Source organism: Ovis aries, chromosome 12, assembly GCF_016772045.2.
Source record: "Ovis aries strain OAR_USU_Benz2616 breed Rambouillet chromosome 12, ARS-UI_Ramb_v3.0, whole genome shotgun sequence".
Taxonomy (NCBI): domain Eukaryota; kingdom Metazoa; phylum Chordata; class Mammalia; order Artiodactyla; family Bovidae; genus Ovis; species Ovis aries.
In genome coordinates this window covers 57,108,166-57,132,815 of record NC_056065.1, presented here as the reverse complement: position 1 = coordinate 57,132,815, position 24,650 = coordinate 57,108,166, and the positions used below count along the sequence as shown (strand labels likewise).

Genomic DNA, 24,650 nt, shown 5'->3' with positions numbered 1-24,650 from the left:
TACCTCTTCCAGTACATAGGAAGAGTCTATGTAATTTACACAGTCTTGTAATTTACGTAGAGGTAGTACATTCACACAGGAAATGCTCAGTAAATAGTGCTTTAAGAATGAATGCATGATAGAAAAGTTGACTGGCCTTTAGATAGACACAGGAGGCTAACATCAAGAGTCATTCTTCCCCAGCCCCCAACCCACCCCCTAGGCAAGAACTTTACTTATTCCTCTGAACTCCTATGTAACGCACTCAAATGGTACTATCCTATGGAGAGTCTGAATTTTAAAGCCATGAGTCTCCCCATTCTAATTGCAGGCAAGTATCAAAAGTAGCTATGCTTTCATGAAAGGATAGATTATCTGATCTTCTATCTCTAGTGTAAATCAATAAATTGTGATTTAAAAAAAATAAAATGTTCTTTATAACAAAGGCAACTCCTCCCTAATCTAGTAATTCTACCAATTATACTTACAAGTGATGATTAGGTGTAATAAAATAGTGATATTCTGGTTTTGTATTGAGAGAGTCAATTCCTAGGCAGATTGATAAGAAGTCTAGAGGTTCCCAAGGAGAGAGGGGTCTTGAGGAAGAGGAAAGGGCAAATATTTTTTTTTCCTCTAAATTTCTTAGTCTTAGTCACATAATTTTTTTTTAAGCCTCAAACTGATGATTACACAACAAACAACTCAGTTTAAACTCTGTACTAGTGACTATATAACAAAAATGTATCCTGACGGAGGACAGTTTCTCCTTCCTGAAAACCTTCTGGCTAATCTTGATAACTTCAGTTCAGTTCAGTCGCTCAGTCATGCCCAACTCTTTGCGACCCCATGTCGCAGCACACCAGGCCTCCCTGTCCATCACCAACTCCTGGAGTTCACTTAAATTCATGTCCATTGAGTTGGTGATGCCATCCAGCCATCTCATCCTGGGTCGTCCCCTTCTCTTCCTGCCCCCAATCCCTCCCAGCATCACGGTCTTTTCCAATGAGTCAACTCTTTGCTTGAGGTGGCCAAAGTATTGGAATTTCAGCTTCAGCATCAGTCCTTCCAATGAACACCCAGGACTGATCTCCTTTAGGATGGACTGGTTGGATCTCCTTGCAGTACAAGGGACTCTCAAGAGTCTTCTCCAACAACACAGTTCAAAAGCATCAATTCTTCAATGCTCAGCTTTCTTCACAGTCCAACTTTCACATCCATACATGACCACTGGAAAAACCATAGCCTTGACTAGATGGACCTTTGTTGGCAAAGTAACGTCTCTGCTTTTGAATATGCTATCTAGGTTGGTTATAACTTTCCTTCCAAGGAGCAAGCGTCCTTTAATTTCATGGCTGCAATCAACATCTGCAGTGATTTTGGAGCCCAATAAAATAAAGTCTGACACTGTTTCCACTATTTCCCCATCTATTTCCCTTGAAGTGATGGGGCCAGATGCCACAATCTTTGTTTTTTGAATGTTGAGCTTTAAACCAACTTTTTCAATCTCCTCTTTCACTTTCATCAGGAGGCTTTTTAGTTCTTCTTCACTTTCTGTCATAAAGGTGGTATCATCTGCATATCTGAGGTTGATATTTCTCCTGGCAATCTTGATTCCAGCTTGTGCTTCTTGCAGCCCAGCATTTCTCATGATGTACTCTACATATAAGTTAAATAAGCAAGGTGACAGTATACAGCCTTGATGTACACCTTTTCCTATTTGGAACCAGTCTGTTGTTCCATGTCCAGTTCTAACTGTTGCTTCCTGACCTTCTTGAGAAACCTGATATCTTAGAATGTATATTATGGGAGTGGGTCTGGTAGGATCTTTCTGTTATTAAGTTCTAAGCCTGTTATCCTAAAATTTAAATTGTGGGAGTGGGTTTGGTAAAATTTTCACAAACTTGAGACATTCTTTTGATTTATTGTAATAATTAATTAAAAAGTATATAACTCCATAGCTAACTCTAGTGAGGGGGGCATTCTCTGTTCCTCTTCTGATGTCTATGTCAGAAGATTTTTCTGTCCCTTTTCCGTTCTTGCGCCAGGCTGTGACGGCACAGGAGCGGCTGAGAGGAGCTACCCCATGTCAGAGGTCAGAGAGGAGCAACCCAAACTCCAAGGAGCAGCAGCTGTGAGCAGGAGGGCTGAGAGGAGCTACTCCATGTTCAAGGTCAGGAGGGGCAACTCGTCCAAGATAAGGAGCAGCAGCTGCACTTTGTTGGAGCAGCCGTGAAGAGATACCCCACATCCAAGGTAAGAGAAACCCAAGTAAGACAGTAGTTATTGTGAGAGGGCATCAGAGGGTACACACACTGAAACCATAATCACAGAAAACTAGCCAATCTGATCACACGGACCACAGCCTTGTCTAACTCAGTGAAACTAAGCCATGCCAAGGGGGGCCACCCATGATGGAAGGGTCATGGTGGAGAGGTCTGACAGAAAGTGGTCCACTGGAGAAGGGAATGGCAAACCACTTCAGTATTCTTGCCTTGAGAACCCCATGAACAGTAGGAAAAGGCAAAATGATAGGATACTGAAAGAGGAACTCCCCAGGTCAGTAGGTGCCCAATATGCCACTGGAGATCAGTGGAGAAATAACTCCAGAAAGAATGAAGGGATGGAGCCAAAGCAAAAACAATACCCAGTTGTGGATGTGACTGGTGATAGAAGCAAGGTCCGATGCTGTAAAGAGCAATATTTCATAGGAACCTGGAATGTTAGGTCCACGAATCAAGGTAAATTGGAAGTGGTCAAACAGGAAATGGCAAGAGTGAATGTCGACATTCTAGGAATCAGCGAACTAAGATGGAGTGGAAAGGATGAATTTAACTCAGATGACCATTATATCTACTACTGTGGGCAGGAATCTCTCAGAAAAAATGGAGTAGCCATCATAGTCAACAAAAGAGTCTGAAATGCAGTACTTGGATGCAGTCTCAAAAATGACAGAATGATCTCTGTTCATTTCCAAGGCAAACCATTCAGTATCACAGTAATCCAAGCCTATGTCCCAACCATTAACGCTGAAGAAGCTAAACTTGAACGGTTCTATGAAGACCTATAAGACGTTTTAGAACTAACACCCAAAACAGATGACCTTTTCATTATAGGGGACTGGAATGCAAAAGTAGGAACTCAAGAAACACCTGGAGTAACAGGCAAATTTGGCCTTGGAATACGGAATGAAGCAGGGCAAAGGCTAATAGAGTTTTGCCAAGAGAACGCACTGGTCATAGCAAACACCTCTTCCAACAACACAAGAGAAGACTCTACACATGGACATCACCAGATATGGTCAACACCGAAATCAGATTGATTATATTCTTTGCAGCTAAAGATGGAGAAGCTCTATACAGTCAGCAAAAACAAGATCGGGATCTGACTGTGGCTCAGATCATGAACTCCTTATTGCCAAAATCAGACTAAAATTGAAGAAAGCAGGGAAAACCACTAGACCATTCAGGTATGACCTAAATCAAATCCCTTATGATTATGCAGTAGAAGTGAGAAATAGATTTAAGGGACTAGGTCTGATAGATAGAGTGCCTGATGAACTATGGACAGAGGTTCGTGACATTGTACAGGAGACAGGGATCAAGACCATCCCCATGGAAAAGAAATGCAATAAAGCAAAATGGCTGTCTGGGGAGGCCTTACAAATAGCTGTGAAAAGAAGAGAAGTGAAAAGCAAAGGAGAAAAGGAAAGATACAAGCATCTGAATGCAGAGTTCCAAAGAATAGCAAGAAGAGATAAGAAAGCCTTCTTCAGCGATCAAGGCAAAGAAATAGAGGAAAACAAGAGAATGGGAAAGACTAGAGATCTCTTCAAGAAAATTACAGATACCAGGGAACATTTCAGGCAAAGATGAGCTCGATAAAGGACAGAAATGATATGGACCTAACAGAAGCAGAAGATATTAAGAAGCGGTGGCAAGAATACACAGAAGAACTGTACAAAAAAGATCTTCATGACCAAGATAATCACAATGGTGTGATCACTCACCTAGAGCCAGACATCCTGGAATGTGAAGTCAAGTGGGCCTTAGAAACCATCACTATGAACAAAGCTAGTGGAAGTGATGGAATTCCAGTTGAGCTATTTCAAATCCTGAAAGATGATGCTGTGAAAGTGCTGCACTCAATATGCCAGCAAATTTGGAAAACTCAGCAGTGGCCACAGGACTGGAAAAGGTCAGTTTTCGTTCCAATCCCAAAGAAAGGCAATGCCAAAGAATGCTCAAACTCCCGCACAATTGCACTCATTTCACATGCTAGCAAAGTCATGCTCAAAATTCTCCAAGCCAGGCTTCAGCAATACATGAACCATGAAATTCCAGATGTTCAAGCTGGTTTTAGAAAAGGTGGAAAAACCAGAGATCACATTGCCAACATCCACTGGATCATCGAAAAAGCAAGAGAGTTCCAGAAAAACATCTATTTCTGCTTTATTGACTATGCCAAATCCTTTCACTGTGTGGATCACAATAAACTGTGGAAAATTCTGAAAGAGATGGGAATACCAGACCACCTAACCTGCCTCTTGAGAAACCTATATGCAGGTCAGGAAGCAACAGTTAGAACTGGACATGGAACAACAGACTGGTTCCAAATAGGAAAAGGAGTACATCAAGGCTGTATATTGTCACCCTGCTTACTTAACTTATATTCAGAGTACATCATGAGAAACACTGGGCTGGAAGAAGCACAAGCTGGAATCAAGATTGCCGGGAGAAATATCAATAACCTCAGATATGCAGATGACACCACCCTTATGGCAGAAAGTGAAGAAGAACTAAAAAGCCTCCTGATGAAAGTGAAAGAGGAGAGTGAAAAAGATGGCTTAAAGCTCAACATTCAGAAAACGAAGATCATGGCATCTGGTCCCATCATTTCATGGGAAATAGATGGGGAATCAGTGGAAACAGTGTCAGACTTTATTTTATTGGGCTCCAAAATCACTGCAGATGTTGATTGCAGCCATGAAATTAAAAGATGCTTACTCCTTGGAAGGAAAGTTATGACCAACCTAGATAGCATATTCAAAAGCAGAGACGTTACTTTGCCAACAAAGGTCCATCTAGTCAAGGTTATAGTTTTTCCAGTGGTCATGTATGGATGTGAAAGTTGGACTTTGAAGAATACTGAGCATTAAATAACTGATGCTTTTGAACTGCGTTGTTGGAGAAGACTCTTGAGAGTCCCTTGGACTGCAAGGAGATCCAACCAGTCCATCCTAAAGGAGATCAGTCCTGAGTTTTCATTGGAAGGACTGATGCTGAGGCTGAAACTCCAATATTTTGGCCACCTCATGTAAAGAGTTGACTCATTGGAAAAGACCGTGATGCTGAGAGGGATTGGGAGCAGGAGGAAAAGGAGATGACAGAGGATGAGATGGCTGGATGGCATCACCGACTCGATGGACATGAGTTTAGGTAAACTTCGGGAGTTGGTGATGGACAGAGAGGCCTGGCATGCTGCGTGCAATTCATGGGGTCGCAAAGAGTCAGACATGACTGAGCAACTGAACTTTCACTTTAACAAAACTCTGCTATACAAAACCTTTTTAGTGATCAAGACTGGTCCCTGGTCCCAAAGTTAAATCTTCTTCGGGTATCACGAATCCAATAACATTTACCATAAGCTATCAATATTGGGTTTTTATTGTATGCTTGTTTTTACAATGAGGTTTTTAAGGTAATGGAGTATAAGAATTACTCCTTTACATATTCTTATGTGGGTGGATTTTCAAAAGAGCAGACAAAACTAGTGAGATCAACAATAAATTCCCCGCTTCACAGTTTCTGCTTGGTTCACTAATTTTCGAAAATGCGCTTAGCCTTAATCATGTCCATCTACTGACCTATGAAAAAAAGTGCTGCAATATTTAATATCAGAACCATGGAATTACTCTCAACCTGTAAATATCTGCTGGTTTTTAAGAGGAGAATTGAGGAGGAGACTATTTCATATTTGTTGCATATATACAAGTATATATGAGTTGGGGTATAAACTATTAGGCTTGACATGTAAATTACTAGATAATTAGCTTGTCACTTGCCAAAATCTTATAATTGCAATTCTAAGCATTTTAACTTATTGTCCTTAGAACATAATTCTAAAATGTAATTGTTTCTACTTAGTTATCTTGTTGTTTAGTCACTGAATTGTATCTGACTTTTAGCAACCCTGTAGGACATACCCCCACCAGGCTCCTCTGTCCACAGGATTTCCCAGGCAAGAATACTGGAGTGGGTTGCCATTTCCTTCTCCAGGCAATCTTCCTGACCGAAAGACTGAACAACATCTCCTGCAGTGGCAGGTGGATTCTTTACCACTGTGTACCTGGGAAGTCTATTTAACCCAAAGGAAGCTATTAAAATTATTAAAATTATACTGTGTCTAAAATTTTATCTCTAACTTCTTGACACACTACACAGAAGATGGACTTTTCTTATTAGTTCTGATATAATCTAAATTTTAGTAATTATATTATTAATAGAAAGGATTTATTGGCCAAGGGTATTAAAATAGTTCTAGTTGGGAGTTGTAGGAAGTATATAGAAGTATTACTTTTTAAATGATTATGAATGAAAGTAAAGATTCTTTACTTTCATTTAATAAGATGTCCAAGCAGTATATGTGAAACCTTACTAGATACCTGGATAACTGCATTTTATTTCTTGTATTACCACTTTTCATACTTCATCTATAGGAAGAGGGCAAATAGTTGGTGAAGCATTGCCCTGCACTCATTCCAGGAAAGAAAAGAAGCAATTTAACAAATAGAATTTTCTAATCCAATTACTGTGAACTGAACATGTGTACTCCCTACCACCTCCCATATTCATTTATAGGAACCCTGTCTCATGTAATGATATCTGGAGACAGGGCCTTTTGGGAGGTTATTAGGTCATAAGGGCGGTGCCCTCATGATGGGATTAGTGTCCTTTTAAGAAGGACAGAGCTAGCCCCTCTTTCTGCTCTCTGCTATCTGAGGAAACAAGCAGACAGACAAACATCTGCCAACCAACAAGAGGATTCTCACTGGACTCCAGATCTGCTGGTGCCTTCATCTTAGATTTCCTTGCCTCCAGAACAGTGAGAAATGAATTCCTCTTGTTTAAGACACCCATTCACCTAAAGGGGTAGGATGGAAGGAAGAAGGGAGGCTCAAAAGGGAGGGGGTACATATGTAATTATGATTGGTTCACCTTGTTGTTTAGCAGGAACCAAGACAGCATTGTAAAGCATATGCGTGCATGCTAAATTGCTTCAGTCATGGCCAACTCTGTGCGACCCTATGGAGTGTAGGCTGCCAGGCTCCTCTGTCCATGGGGAATCTCCAGGCAAGAATACTGGAGTAGGTAGCCATTTCCTCCTCCAGGGGATCTTCCTGACCCAGGGATTGAACCTGTGTCTCTTACGTTTCCTGCACTGGCAGGCAGGTTCTTTACTACCACCTGGGAAGCCCTTGTAAAGCAATTATCCTCTGATTTAACGAAAAAAAAAAAGAGAGAGAGAGAGAGAGAGAGACACCCAGTTTATGGTATTATTGTTATAGCAGCCTAAACGAAGACATCACTATGCTCAACACTAGCTGTGGATCAGAATCACATGTGGTACTTTCACAAATACAGATTCTTGTGAAACCATGTTGAGAGCTGCTGATATACTATATTTACAGAACAAGTCAAGCTTTTCACTGCAGCTCACTAGGTAGAAATGCAGAAGACAGAAGCTGGGGGTCTTAGAATTTCCACCAGTGGAAAAGCATTAGACAATTTGTTATTAATAAGTCAAGTCAGACATGAAAGTAGAAATAGCATCTGAAATTCTTTTAAACCATTTCTTTAAGGAATAATATCAGATCAAGTATTTTAGGTTTGTCTGAGGTCTCTACATAACCATAGTACATTGTTGCTCATTAATTCAGGAAACTAGTGGAAGGAAAGGCAGCTGAAAGAAACAGGTGCCTGTTAGGAAGTGTACCGATATAATGCTATTAGAGAAGATGGTTAATTGATTGTCTAGGACTGGTAACTAATTAGAGTTTTTATTATCTATAATTCAACTCATACTTAAGACTGCTGAAACGGAAATAAATGCCCCCTGTTCTCACTAAAAAATCTATTATTCCCAGAGAAGAAACTGTGGCACTGAAGAACAGTATGCTGACATTTCTCTGAGAATCACTGCCAGCCACACCAATCTCTTTCATGAGATCACGAGTGTGTCCTTCTGGGGATTTTCAAAATTTCCAAGGACAGGGTAGATAAATGTTTCTAGCCCCTGCATTTTCTATATTCTCATAGTCTGTAGGGGTGAAAATCTGTTCCTCCAATCTGTATGATATTGAATGGAAAATTATCTGGTTCTCTTCTCCCTTGAGACTGAGTAAACCAGAGTACAGTTAGACCAGAACTGCAGTCTGTGCTCAGAAAAACACAGATTTAACCAGCAGTGAACCTCTGGCCTGGAAGTGCTCTGCTTCACCCCCTGTAGCTGCTGGGAAGAGGATCCTGCTTTGTCGCTTGGGGCTATCACCCCACAAAGCCTCAAAGGATTTGCACTTCATCTCACTATCTTGCTCCTTCTGGAAAAAGAAATTCCACTTGGAATTAGTCCTTTTGGCTCCTCAAACATTTACTGAGCATCTTACGCATGCCAGCCATATACATTCTTCTTAGTTTGGAAATAAAGGTAGTTGTTGTCCTTCAGGAGTTATAGACTCATGGGAGAATGAGCAACATAGGAGATAATTTTAATATAATATCAGAACTAAGATCAAGAAATACATAAAACCCTCTGATGAAATAAGATGAAAAGACCACCTCAGAATGGGAGAATATAAATGCAAATGAAGCAACTGACAGAAGATTAATTTCCAAAATACAAGCAGCTCATGCAGCTCAGTATCAGAAAAATGAACAGCCCAATCAAAAATTGGGCAGAAGACCTAAGCAAACCTAAACAAACATGAAAAGATGCTCAACATCACCCATTATTAGAGAAGTGAAAATCAAAACTATAATGGGGTATCATCTCACACCGGTCAGAATGGCCATCATCAAAAAAATCTACAAACAAAAACTGCTGGAGAGGGTGTGGAGAAAAGGGAATCTTCATGCACTGTTAGTGGGAATATAAACTGATACAACCACAATGGAAAACAGTATGGAAGTTCCTTAAGAAACTAGGAATAAAACTACCACAGGTATTGACAGTGTTAGTCACTCAGTTATGTCAAACTACTGCAAGCCCGTGGACTGTAGCTTGCCAGGCTCCTCTGTCTGTGGAGTTCTCCAGGCAAGAATATTGGAGTGGGTAGCCATTCCATTCTCCAGGGGGCCATCTCTACTCAGGAATCAAACACAGGTCTCCCACATCACAGGCAGATTCTTTATTGTCTGAGCCACCAGGGAAGTCATATGACCCAGCAATCCTACTTCTGGGCATATACCCCGAAAGTAAAAGTGAAAAATGAAAGTGAAGTCGCTCAGTCCTGTCCAACTCTTTGTGACCCCATGGATTATAGCCTACCAGGATCCTCCATCCATGGGATATTCCAGGGAAGAGTACTGTAGTGGGTTGCCATTTCTTTCTCCAGGGGATCTTCCCAACCCAGGGATCAAACCTGGGTCTCCCACACTGTAGGCAGAGACTTTACTGTCTGAGCCAGCAGGGAAGTTTCCTGAGAAAACCATAATTCAAAAAGACACATGTACCCTGAAGCTCATTGCAACACTATTTACAATAGCCAGGACATGGAAGCAACCTAGATGTTCATTGACAGATGAAAGGCTAAAGAAGATGTGGTACATTTATACAATGGAGTATTACTCCGTCATAAAAAGGAACAAAATGGGTCATTTGCAGGGATATTGGTGAACCTAGAGTCTGTCATACAGAGTGAGTTCAGTTCAGTCACTCAGTCATGTCCAACTCTTTGCGACCCCATGAATCACAGCACGCCAGGCCTCCCTGTCCATCACCATCTCCCAGAGTTCACTCAGACTCACGTCCATCGAGTCCGTGATGCCATCCAGCCATCTTATCCTCAGTCGTCCCCTTCTCCTCCTGCCCCCAATCCCTCCCAGCATTAGGGTCTTTTCCAATGAGTCAACTCTTCGCATGAGGTGGCCAAAGTATTGGAGTTTCAGCTTTAGCATCATTCCTTCCAAAGAAATCCCAGGGTTGATCTCCTTCAGAATGGACTGGTTGGATCTCCTTGCAGTCCAAGGGACTCTCAAGAGTCTTCTCCAACAACACAGTTCAAAAGCATCAATTCTTCAGTCCTCAGCCTTCTTCACAGTCCAGCTCTCACATCCATACATGACCACTGGAAAAACCATAGCCTTGACTAGACTGACTTTAGTCGGCAAAGTAATGTCTCTGTTTTTGAATATGTTATCTAGGTTGGTCATAACTTTTCTTCCAAGGAGTAAGCCATCTTTTAATTTCATGGCTGCAATGACCATCTGCAGTGATTTTGGAGCCCAATAAAATAAAGTCTGACACTATTTCCACTGTTTCCCCATCTATTTCCCATGAAGTGATGGGACCAGATGCCATGATCTTTGTTTTCTGAATGTTGAGCTTTAAGCCAACTTTTTCAGTCTCCTCTTTCACTTTCATCAAGAGGCTTTTTAGTTCCTCTTCACTTTCTGCCATAAGGGTGGTGTCATCTGCATATCTGAGGTTATTGATATTTCTCCCAGCAGTCTTGATTCCAGCTTGTGTTTCTTCCAGTCCAGCGTTTCTCATGATGTACTCTGCATATAAGTTAAATAAGCAGAGTGACAATATACAGCCTTGATGTACTCCTTTTCCTATTTGGAACCAGTCTGTTGTTCCATGTCCAGTTCTAATTGTTGCTTCCTGACCTGCATACAGATTTCTCAAGAGGCAGGTCAGGTGGTCTGGTATTCCCATCTCTTTCAGAATTTTCCACAGTTTATTGTGATCCACACAGTCAAAGGCTTTGGCATAGTCAATAAAGCAGAAATAGATGTGTTTCTGGAACTCTCTTGCTTTTTCGATGATCCAGCGGATGTTGGCAATTTGATCTCTGGTTCCTCTGCCTTTTCTAAAACCAGCTTGAACATCAGGGAGTTCACAGTTCACGTATTGCTGAAGCCTGGCTTGGAGAATTTTGAGCATTACTTTACTAGCGTGTGAGATGAGTACAATTGTGCAGTAGTTTGAGCATTCTTTGGCATTGCCTTTCTTTGGAATTGGAATGAAAACTGACGTTTTCCAGTCCTGTGGCCACTGCTGAGTTTCCCAAATTTGCTGGCATATTGAGTGCAGCACTTCCACAGCATCATCTTTCAGGATTTGAAACGCTCAACTGGAATTCCATCACCTCCACTAGCTTTATGATGCTTTCTAAGGCCCACTTTACTTCACATTCCAAGATGTCTGGCTCTTGATTAGTGATCACATCATCATGATTATCTGGGTCATGAAGATCTTTTTTGTACAGTTCTTCTGGGTATTCTTGCCACCTCTTCTTAATATCTTCTGCTTCTGTTAGGTCCATACCATTTCTGTCCTTTATCGAGCCCTTCTTTGCATGAAATGTTCCCTTGGTATCTCTAATTTTCGTGAAGAGATCTCTAGTCTTTCCCATTCTCTTGTTTTCCTCTATTTCTTTGCATTGATCACTGAAGAAGGCTTTCTTATCTCTTCTTGCTATTCTTTGGAACTCTGCATTCGGATGCTTATATCTTTCGTTTTCTCCTTTGCTTTTCACTTCTTTTCACAGCTATTTGTAAGGCCTCCCCAGACAGCCATTTTGCTTTATTGCATTTCTTTTCCATGGGGATGGTCTTGATCCCTGCCTCCTGTACAATGGCATGAACCTCATTCCATAGTTCATCAGGCACTCTATCTATCAGATCTAGGCCCTTAAATCTATTTCTCACTTCCACTGTATAATCATAAGGGATTTGATTTAGGTCATACCTGAATGGTCTAGCGGTTTTCCCTACTTTCTTCAATACAGAGTAAAGTAAGTCAGAAAGAGAACAACAAATATATGTATATATATATATGGATTCTAGAAAATATATATGGAATCTAGAAAAATGATACTGATGAATCTATGTGCAGGACAGGAAAAGAGATGCAGATGTAGAGAACAGACTTGTAAACACAGTGGGAGAAGGAGAGGGTGGAACAAACTGAAAAAGGAGCATTGACATATGTGCACTACACGTGTGAAACAGACAGCCACTGGGAAGCTGCTGTATCACACAGGGAGCCCAGGCTGGTGCTCTGTGATGACCTAGAGGGATGGGATGGGGTGGGGTGGGAAGGAGGCTCCAGCGGGGGGCCGGGTGGGGGGGATATACGCATTTATAGAGCTGATTCACATTGTTGCACAGCAAAAAACAACAAAATTTTTTAAAATAAATACATCAGTGAGTGAAAACAGAACCTAATATCAACCTATAGTACAGAGATGATTTCTTGCAGGAATGAGACCCAAACCTACTCTTGAAAAGTGTCTAAGACTTGGCCAGGAGAAAGAATGACAGATCATTCCACACAGTGGCAGGATGGAGAGCACCAGAGGTGGAACAGGTCAGGTAGTTCTTGTAAACACCACGAGGGGCTTGGACTGTACAAGTTAGAGAACACCTGGGGGTTTGCCTATTGCTGTCAGCTGTCTCTGATACGCTACGAGCACACAGATAAACTCTAGCATGAAACACCACATGGTTGACCTTGCCTTGCACACTACTCCAACTTAAATTAAGAAAAATTTCCAAAGCCTGCAGATGGACAATTGCAGCAGAAGGAATATGTGAACACAACAAGAGTTGCATGCAGTTAACTCACCCATGCACTTGCTGAATAACTATTTATGAAGCAACACTAGCTGCTAATGTCAGTACTCAGGGCTGGGGACATCTACAGTGATCAAATGGTTACCTGACATCAAGAGGAGTTGGGTATAGGGAAGAATATAAACCTTAAATAAGTAGCTAAAATGAATAATGCTGACAGTTGGAAGTATAAATAGCTATGTGAACGGCAAATGAAGAAAACTCTTCATTAAAACATGGACATAATATGGCAAATCTCCCTAAAGTTACTAAATGTCAACTTTCCAGCACTGGCCTATTGTGTTAATAACTTAATTTCAGTCAAATCTGCCATGAAACTAAGGTTACCTTGAATACCAATCAGACTGTCTGGGAAGGTTAGGGAGACCCAAAACCAAAGAATTCCAAGAGATAAGTTCAGGCATTCCCAGATCAAACATCCTTCCAATTCACTTAGAAACATTCACTGTAAAATTCCATAGAAACTATATTTATATTGAATATCTACTTTAACTGAATCTTCTAAACTGTGATGTGGTATTCTTTTGGTAAATATTTTTTCCCTTCACTCCTTATCATGTAATGATATCACACATTTATACAGTACCTGAGCTTTCCAAAGCAATCTTGTACAAGTATCATTTAAATGGTAAAGCCTCCTGTGAGTTAGGCAGGATTATTATCACCAGTCTTATATAGATGAGGACACTGAGGTTCTGAGAGGTCAGGTTATCAGTCTGGGTGTAGAGTGTTCACTAGAAGCAAGGTATCATAATTCAGAGCCCAGAACAGTTTTCAACCTGGGGGAGATCATAGAGCATGATGATTACAAGCGTGGGTCAGTCAGAAGCTTAGGTCTCCAGTCTGAATATGGAGTCTCAGCCTCCAGCTTATGCTATATGACCTCAGAAAAAATTACATCTTCTTGCTGAGCCTCAGCTTACTCATTTGCAAATTATACCTGTAAAATAAAAATCTGTCTGCCACTGCTCTTCTCTTCAGCATTCTTCAACTACAAGTTGAGATCACAGACCTGCTTCAAGACATTGTTGTGAGAATTAAATAACACATGTGAAAGATCTTGGCACAGTGCCTAACACATACAAAGTAATTAATAAACCACATCTGTGATAACTAAAAGGAGTTTGATGATGAACTATCAAAGGAAAGCACAAATTAGATATAAAATTAGTGTTTTGCAGATACATGTTTAATAACTGGCTCTCTGAAGAAAACCAAGTGAATACCGATTTGTAACATTTGCTAGTTTCTATGGTGTAAAATCACTGACATCACTGAACATGGAGTTGGGAAGAGATGTGTACAGTTGGCTCTGATGATCTAGGCTAAGTCAGTTCCACCACTAGAAAGACTCAAAAGGAAAGCAGATGCAAGCCACTGTGTGTCCCCTTCACCCCATGACTATTAAAGTAGATGTAGCTACTTTGTGGGCCATCTGATTTTTTATAATTAAAAAGGGGTAAATGTGAATTTGAGACTTACTATAAAGCTACAATAATCAAGATGCTGTGGTATTGGTGAAAGAGCAGACGAATAGATCAATGCAACAGAATGGAGAGCCCATAAATATAACCAATTTTTCTTTGACCAGGAGCAAAATAAGTACAATGGAGCAAAGATACTCTCTTTGACAAATGGTGTTGGAACAACCAGATATTCCCATTAAAAAAAAGAATCTAGAAACAGACCTTATATTCTTCACCAAAATTAACTCAAAATGGGTCATTGACCTTATGTAAAATGTAAAACTGCAAAACTGCAAAACTTGTAGAAGATAACATACGAAAGAAAATCTAACCGACCTTCAGTATGATGATGCCTTTTAAAATACAACACCAAAACATGATCCATAAAAGAAATAGTTTATAACCTGGATGTCATTAAAATTAAATACTATTTTTTCTTCTAAAGACATGGTATTGTCTCACAGAGAACTAGAAGACAAGCTACACCCTGGGAGAAAATATTTGCAAAAAGATACATCTAACAAAGGATTGTTATCCAACATATACAAATAAACCTTGAAACTTAACAATAAGAAAGAAATGGTCCATTTTTAAAACAAGCCCAAGACTGTAACAGATATCTCACTAAATAAGGTACACAGATGGCAAAAAGGCATATGAAAAAATGTGCCAAGTCACATGTCATCAGGGAAATACAAATTAAAACAACAATCAGTTCAGTTCAGTTGCTCAGTCGTGTCTGACTCCTTGCTACACCATGAATCACAGCAGGCCAGGCCTCTCTGTCCATCACCAACTCCCAGAGTTCATTCAAACTCATGTGCATCAAGTCGGTGATGCCATCCAGCCATTGCATCCTCTGTTGTACCCTTCTCCTCCTGCCCTCAATCCCTCCCAGCATCAGGGTCTTTTCCAATAAGTCAACTCTTCGCTTGAGGTGGCCAAAGTATTGGAGTTTCAGCTTTAGCATCAGTCCTTCCAAAGAACACCCAGGACTGGTCTCCTTTGGGATGGACAGGTTGGATCTCCTTGCAGTCCAAGGGACTCTCAAGAGTCTTCTCCAACACCACAGTTCAGAAGCATCAATTCTTGGGCACTCAGCCTTCTTCACAGTCCAACTCTCACATCCATACATGACCACAGGAAAAACCAGAGCCTTGACTAGAAGGACCTTAGTCGGCAAAGTAATGTCTCTGCTTTTTAATATGCTATCTAGGTAGGTCATAACTTTTCTTCCAAGGAGTAAGCGTCTTTTAATTTCATGGCTGCAATCACCATCTGCAGTGATTTTGGAGCCCCCCAAAATAAAGTATGACACTGTTTCCACTGTTTCTCCATCTATTTCCCATGGAGTGATGGGACTGGATCCCATGATCTTCATTTTCTGAATGTTGAGCTTTAAGCCAACGTTTTCACTATCCTCTTTTACTTTCATCAGGAGGCTTTTAGCTCCTCTTCACTTTCTGCCATAAGGGTGGTGTCATCTGCACATCTGAGGTTATTGATATTTCTCCTGGCAATCTTGAACCAAGACTATGCCCCAACCAGTAATGCTGAAGAAGCTGAAGTTGAACGGTTCTATGAAGACCTACAAGACGTTTTAGAACTAACACCCAAAAAGATGTCTTTTTCATTATAGGGGACTGGAATGCAAAAGTAGGAAGTCAAGAAACACCTGGAGTAACAGGAAAATTTGTCCTTAGAATACAGAATGAAGCAAGGCAAAGGCTAATAGAGTTTTGCCAAGAGAACACACTGGTCATAGCAAACACCCTCTTCCAACAACACAAGAGAAGACTCTACACATGGACATCACCAGATGGTCAACACCGAAATCAGATTGATTATATTCTTTGCAGCCAAACATGGAGAAGCTCTATACAGTCAGCAAAAATAAGACCAGGAGCTGACTGTGGCTCAGATCATGAACTCCTTATTGCCAAATTCAGACTTAAATTGAAAAAAGTAGGGAAAACTAGACCATTCAGGTATGACCTAAATCAAATCCCTTATGATTATACAGTGGAAGTAAGAAATAGATTTAAGGGACTAGATCTGATAGGCAGAGTACCTGATGAACTATGGATGGAGGTTCATGACATGGTACAAGAGACAGGGATCAAGACCATCCCCATGGAAAAGAAATGCAATAAAGCAAAATGGCTGTCTGAGGAGGCCTTACAAATAGCTGTGTAAAGAAGAGAAGTGAAAAGCAAAGGAGAAAAGGAAAGATATTCCCATTTAAATACAGAGTTCCAAAGAATAGCAAGGAGAGATAAGAAAGCCTTCCTCAGCGATCAATACAAAGAAATAGAGAAAACAAAAATAAGAAACCACTAATGGTAAAGAATCTGCCTGCAATGCAGGAGACTCAGGTTCAGTTCCTGGGTTGAGAAGATCCCCTGGAGAACGGAATGGCTACCCACTCCAGTATTCTTGCCAGGAAAATTCCATGGACAGAGGAGCCTGGCAGGCTACAGTCAATCAGGTTGCAAAGAATAGGATACAGCTGAGCGACTAACTCTGTCACTTACATACACCTAGTAGGATGGTCAAAATACAGAACACTGACAACATCAAATACTTGGAAGATGTGGGGCAACAGAAACTCTCATACATTGCTGGTAGAAAACAAAATAATATAGCCTCTTTGAAAAATGATTTGGCATTTTCTTAAGAAACTAAACATACTCTTACCATATGATCCAGCAATCATTCTCCTTGGTATTCACCCAGAAAAAAATTGAAATTCTATCCACACAAAAGCCTGCACATGGATATTTATAGCAACTTTATTGTAATTGCCAAATCTCGAAAGCAACCAAGACATTCTATGGTAATCGAATGGATACATTAACTATGATCCATCCCGACAATACAATATTATTCAGTGCTAAAAATAAATGAGCTACCAACCCATGAAAAGCATGAAGGAAATGTCAATGCATTTAATTAAGGGAAAAAGCCAATCTAAAAGAGCTAAATACTACATGATACCAACTATATGGTATTCTAGAAAGGGCAAAACCATGAAGACAATTAAAAGATTAGTGGTTGCCAGGGGTGAGGGGAGAGACATGAATAGGCAGAGCAAAGAGGATCTTTCAGACAGTGAAAATAATTTCTATGATATTATAATAACAGATATACATCATTATACTTTTGTCCAAATCCATAGAATGTACAGAACCAAGATTAAACTCTGAACTATGGTCTTTGGGTGATTAGGATACATAAGTATAGATTCATCCTTGGAAATTAAAAAAAAAGATTATTTTAGTAAGTGATGTTGATAATGGAGGAGGCAAAGCATGTGTATGGGCAAGGAATACATGGGAAATCTATGTATCTTCCTTCCAATTTTATTGCATATCTAAAACTGCTATTTTTAAAAAGTGTAAGTATTTTTAAAAGATACTGGGTGGGGGGAAAGGTAAATATCACTTCCACTCTGGGTTTTGAGCCTTAAAATTACCAGAGCACACAGCAACCAACTGCACCTATAAAATAAAATCTGCCCATACCAGGGCTGTTCTTCATATCCTTCAACCACAAACTAGGATCACAGAAAAACCTGCACAGCTCATCCACATGCCCTCAGGAGTGATCCTCAGCCCTGCTTCCTTAATTCTACCAAGTAGAAGCAAGATGGACTCTGATAAAAAGAGAAATTACCAATCTCCACATTTAGGAGATTTCTCAGTCTAGCAGAGTAAAGGCTTACAAAGCCAACACAGGCTAAGCCAACACAATATACTTGATGAAACTGAGCTTATGCAATATTGAGATTTTATAACTTTGGATGTACATGTGACAGAAGCAAATATGTTATAACTGTTCTTTACTCATCAAAACCACATTCTTGGGAGGAACAAAGGAACCAGATCACCAACATAATTTATAAAATCACTCAGTACCAAACTGAACTACTAAAGCACATGAGTTAGAGAAATCAGGTCAAGTGATGTAACTCGAAAAATGATGGTGGTACTGAAGCCAAACATGTGGGTCATGTTGTCTTAAAACTTTAAGAATCATTCTTTAATAGATAAGATGAATGAAATAAAAAAAAAGAAGACTCTTCTATACACTGCCAACAAAGACTAGCTTCAGATATAAGGATACACACAGCTTAAAAGTGAAGGGATGAACAAAGATATTCCATTCGAATGGAAACCAAAAGAAAGTTGAAGCAGATGTACTGTTATCAAACAAAAGAGACTTTAAAACAAACAGTGTAATAAAAGACAAAGAAGAGTATCACATAATAATAAAGGGGTCCATTCAACAAGAGGATATTGTATTTGTAAATATTTATGCAATCAACATAGGAGCACCTAAATATATAAAGCAAATAATAGTAGACCTAGAGTGAGAAATAGGCCGTAATACAATAATAGTAGAACACTTAATTCCCCACTTACATCAATGGATATATCACCCAGACAGAAAATCAATGGTGAAACATTAGCTTTAAATGACACATTAAGCCAGATATACTTAATCATTACATATAAAACATTCCATTCAAATGCAGCAGAATACACATTCTTAAGTGCCCATGAAACATTCTTCAGGGTGAATCATATGGGTATGAAAAAAGTCTCAATAAATATAATACTGAAATCATATTATGCATCTTTTCTGACCACAATGATATAAAACTAGGTATCAATTACAAGAAGAAAAACTTTTTTGTTCTTCACAAATATGTGGAGATTGAACAACATTCTATGAATAATCAATGGGTAAACAAAGAAATCAAAGCAGAAATTTTAAAAATACCTTATGACAAATGAGAATGGAAATATCACACACCAAAATCTAAAACATGAAGCAAAAGAAATACTGAGAAAGATGTTCATAGTAACAAATGCCTCAAGAAACAGGAAAACATCCCAAATAAACAACATACTATGACACCTAAAGGAATTGTTTAACAAATTAAAAATATAATCAAATAAGTCCAGAGTTAATAAGAGGAAGGAAATAACAAAGATCAGACTGGAAGTAAGTGAAATAGAAGCTAAAAGACATAGAAATATCAGTGAAACTAAGGGCAGTTTATTGAAAAGATAAACAAATATGACAAACCTTTATCTACACTCAGCAAAGAGAGAGAGAGAGAGAAGGCTCAGTTAAAATCAGAAATTAAAACATAAGAAGCTACAACTGATACCACAGAAATACAAAGGGCAGTAAGAGACTCTTATGAACAATTATACTCCAACACATTGGACAACCTAGAAGAAATGGATAAACTTCCAGAAACAAATGATCTTCCAAGTAGAAGAAATTTCATGAAGAAATAGCAGTTTTGAGTAGACAAGCTACTAGCAAGGATATTGAATCGTAATCAAAAACCTCCCGACAAAAAAAAACAGCCCAGGACCAGATGGCTTCTCTGATTAATTATACCACATATTAAAAAAAAGATTTAATACAAATTTTCTCAAACTCTTCCACAAAATTGAAGAGGAGGAGATACTTCCAAACTCATTTAATAAAGCCAACATTACCATGATACCAAAATTAGACAAGAATACCACAGAAAACAAGATTACAGGACAATACCCCTGATGTAAATAGAGGCAACAATTCTCAACAAGATATTAACAAAACAAATTTAACAATACATTTTAAAAAATCACACACCATGATCAAGTAGGATTTATTCCAGAGATGCAAGAATGGTTCAACATCTGCAAATCAATCAATGTGATACACCACATTAACAAAATAGAGGCTGAAAATCACGTAAGCATCTCAACAGATGCAAAAAAGCATTTGATAAATTCGACCTCCATTTACAATAAAAACATTCAATAAAGTCAATATAGAGGAAATATACTTCAGCACAATAAAGGTCATATATAACAAGTCCATACTTTTCACCAATCATATTCAAGGGTGAAAGGCTAACAGCTTTTCCTGAAATATCAGAAACAAGGCAAGGTTGTTCACTATTTCACTTTTATTTAACATAGTATTGGAAGTTCTAGCCAGAGCAATTAAGAAAGAAAATGAAATAAGAGGCATCCAAACTGGAAAGGAAGAAGTAAACTGTCACTATTTGTGAATGACATGATTTTATATACAGAAAAATCCTAAAGATTACACTAAAAAATTGTTAGGACTAGTAAACAAATTCAGTAAAGTTGCAGGATACAATACCAATATGCAAAAATCTCTTGCACTATCAGAAAGAGAAATTAAGACAACAATGCATTTAGAATAGCATCAAGAAAAATAAAATACCTAGAAATAAATTTAGCCAAGGAGGTGAGAGATTAATTGATGAAAGAAATTGAACAGGACACATATAAATAGCAATATAGTTCATGCTTATGGGTTGGAAGAATTAATATTGCTAAAATGTATGTATTAGCCAAAACAATCTACAGATTCAGTGTGACGCCTATCAAAATTGTTGGGCATTTTTCACAGAAATAGAACAAACAACCCTAAAATTTGTATGGTTTAGGAGTCCTAAGCCACAAAGGCTCCAAATAGCCAAAGTAATCTTGAGGGAAAAAAAAAACAAAACTGGAGGCTCCATGCTCCCCGATTTCAAACTGTTCTACAAACCTATAATAATCAAAAGAGAAATGCTATAAAACTGACATAGGGATTAGTGAAACAGACTAGAGAGTCCAGAAATAAATCTGCTTGTATACGATCAATTCATTTATGACATAAGAATCAAGAACACACTGGGAAAAGGACTGTCTCTTAAAAAAAAAAAAATTGCTGTTGTTTAGTCAGTAAATTGTGTCTGATTCCTTTGCACACCCCATGGATTACAGCCTGCCAGGCTCTCTGTCCTTAGGGTTTCCCAGGCAAGAATGCTGGAGTGGGTTGCCATTTCCTTCTCCAGAGGATCTTTCTGACCCAGGGATCAAACCCACATTTCCTGCATTGCCAGGCAGATTATTTATCACTGAGCCACAAGAGAAGTCTTCTTTTCAAAAAATGCTCTTAGAAATCTGGATAACCACTTGTAAAGGATGAAACTGAACAACTATTTTACACATAAAAATTAAAAGTTAAAAATTTTACACCTCAAAATTAAAGATTAGATTAAAGGCTAGAATGTAAGACCTACAACCATAAAATACCTAAAAGAAAAACAGAATACAAGCTCTTCAACCTTATTACTCTTGGCAGTGATTTTTTGGATCTGACTCCAAAAGTAAAGGCAATACAAGCAAAAATAAATGGGATTATATCAAACAAACAAACAAAAACCTTCTGCACAGCAAAGAAACCATCAATAAAATGAAAAGGCAACCTACCAAATAGTGAAAATACATGTAAATCTTATATGTGATAAGGGTCTAATATCCAAAACGTATAAAGAACTTGAACAATTCAATAGCAAAACAAAAGCAAAAAAAAAAAAATCTGATTTCAAAAGTGGTAGAAGACGTGAACACACATATTTCCAATGAAGACATACTGATGACCAACGGGTATTTTTAAAAATGTTCTATATCAATCATCATCAGGGAAATGCAAACCAAAATTGCAAAGAGATATCACCTCCCATCTGTCAGAATGGCTATTAATAAGAAGATAAGAAATAACAAATGTTGGTGAGGATGTGGAGAAAAGGGAATCCCTCTGCATTGTTAGTGTGCACAAAAATTGTTGTAGCCACTACGAAGAACAATAGGGAGTTTCCTCAAAATAGTAAAACTAGAACTAACGTATGAACCAACAATTCTACTTCTGGGTGTTTATCTGAAGAAAATGAAAACAGTAATTTGGAAAGACATGTGCACCTTCGTGTTCACTGCAGCATTATTTATAATAGCCAAGATATGTAAGCAACCCAAGTGTTCATCAGTGGATGAATGGCTGAAAAGGTGCAGTAAATATACTCAATAGAACACTATTCATCCATAAAACAGAATGGAATCTTGCCATTTGTGACACAATAGATGGATCTTGAGGGTACTATGCTAAGTCAAGTAAGTCAATGGTATAATAAATAGTAATTGGAAAGTTTTATATATGTATAAATATGTTCTCCAAATCATTTTGCTATATACTAGAAACTAACATAACATTGTAAATCAACCACATTCTCATAAAAACATTTTTTTAAGTCATACCGAGAGAAACAAATACTGTATAATTTCACTTACACGTGGAATCCTAAAAACAAAACAAACCAGCAAATAAAACTCATAGATACAGAGAACAGCATGGTGGTCACCACAAGAGTAGGAGATTGAGGGGATAGGTATAATGGGTAAAGGGGTTCAAGTCGTACAAACTTCCAGTAATAAAATAAGTAAGTCATGGATATGTAATGTATAGGATAGTGACTATAATCAATAATATTATAGTACATACTTGAAAGTTGCCAAAAAAGTAAATCTTACAAGTTCTCACCATAAAATATATATATATATGTAAATTTTGTATGGTGATGGATGATAATTAGACATCATGGTGATCATTTTGTATATATACAAATATCACAACATTACATTATATACCTGAAACCAATGTTATATCAGTTATACCGCAATTTAAAAAAAAATCTTTCAGCTCTTCCTTGGAACTGGCTTCCATTATTCATCAATGTTTACTAAGTTTAATGTTCATTAAATTTAAAATTATTCACCACAAAATAAAATAAAATAAAATAATTCAGATACTTTACCCTGTACTTGAGTTTTGAAAGGGAAGTAAATTGAGAGAGCATACATTTTTCATTTCATTCCTGCTCTCAACTCCAAAGTTTGTATTTAGAGACTATGGTTACTTTAACAGAGATGCATATACACTCATGTGGGTCTTCAGGAAAAATCACTTACATTCAGCTCTCTACTATTATTAATTGCCAGAATTTAGAGTTAATAGAATCAATTACTCTCCCTGGTGATAAAAGTCTAATAGTAGTGAACATCCAAGCCAGAGAGATACAGACAACTGTGTAATGTGGAAATTTTTAAATGTAACCCTTGTGGAGGAGTAAGCCTGCTTCTTTCCATCCTGGGCTTCTTTCTCTGCACTCAGGAGATCTGGTCATGCCAAGAAGAAGTAAAAAGACACACTATCTTTTATTAAATATCTACTATACTCCAGACACTGGACATGTGCCAGCCCTTTTAAACTCTACCACAAATGTATGAACTAAATTTTATTATCTTCACTTAGAAACCAAAAAACTGAAGATCATAGAAGTTCAGTTTTCCGCAGTCTTACAGTTAGGAAGAACCAGAGACAGGGATCAAAACCAGATCTCTTTGACCCAAAAGCCCATGCTCTTTCTACTGCACTAAAACATTTCAAATACTAATAAATAAATAAATAAGTGGTTAGTTGCTCTTTTGGAGCATTAAGAGCAAAAAAGCTGGTGAGTATAACATTAACAAAATTTCAGACCATTTCTTTAAAACTGGGATCTGATTCTCAAAAACAAACAAACAAAAAAAAATGTATAGGCCGACATTTACACCTGGAAATAGTTTAGAGGTGAGAACAGTCTGGTTAGCATAGCAGTTAATAGCTCCAGGTTGGCCAATATCTAAACTGACAGGCTGCCTTGCTGACATTTGATAAAACATCTGGGTGGCCCTCAGTAATGAATTCTAGAGGACGCTGACAGAAAGGGAGAGCTTCGTATCCCAAAGTCAGGACAGTGACTAAAGGCTGGAGAAAGTGGGAAGGGAGCTAATCTGAATACTCAACTGAAAACTCTCCTTCAAACCTATGGCTTCCATCTGCATTTCCTCCTTCTTGATTTCCCCACTAGGTTTGTTTGTAACTGGTGGAGGAAGAGAGCGCATCAGAGACGGGAAGCGAGATGGTCCAGGTAAGAGTTTCTCTCAAACAATGCAATCACACTGTTCTGACTGCTCACCTACTTTTCCATCAGAAATCTCACCCTGCTCCCCTAACTAGAAGCTTCTGTCAGGTGGTTTTGCCAGAATGGACTCCCCTGAACACAAGACCAGATACAGGGAGTTATGCTCCAACAGTGCTCTTGGCATCATAATGAGGAGGAATGTATCCACCCCAGGATTTATAAAAGCCAATATGAAGTGAGAGCAAAACGAATCTTCTGAGAACTGTTAGGAATCAACCTGTCCTTGGCATTCTGATTTTATGATAATAACAAAAGGGGGAAAGGTGCAGTTCATACCCTTTTCTTCCTCAAAGCAGAAAAGTGTCTGCATTTCAAGAACATTATGTGAACTTGAGTTTCAGAGTGTTGAAATAAAGGCAAAGCCAAAAATATGTCCCTGTTTCAGAGGCTATGTAGGTGCAATGCTGAGAAAGATGCACTGACCCTTCATTCTTGTGCAGTCCCCAATTAAAATCCTGCTCTCCA

The 24,650-nt window shown here is 38.7% G+C and overlaps 1 protein-coding gene across 1 annotated transcript in view; it reads right to left on the bottom strand.

Annotated features, from left to right (window-relative positions):
• PAPPA2 (pappalysin 2) overlaps positions 1-24,650 on the bottom strand; it is a 356,164-nt gene that overhangs the window by 274,242 nt on the left and 57,272 nt on the right. The window lies entirely within an intron of this gene.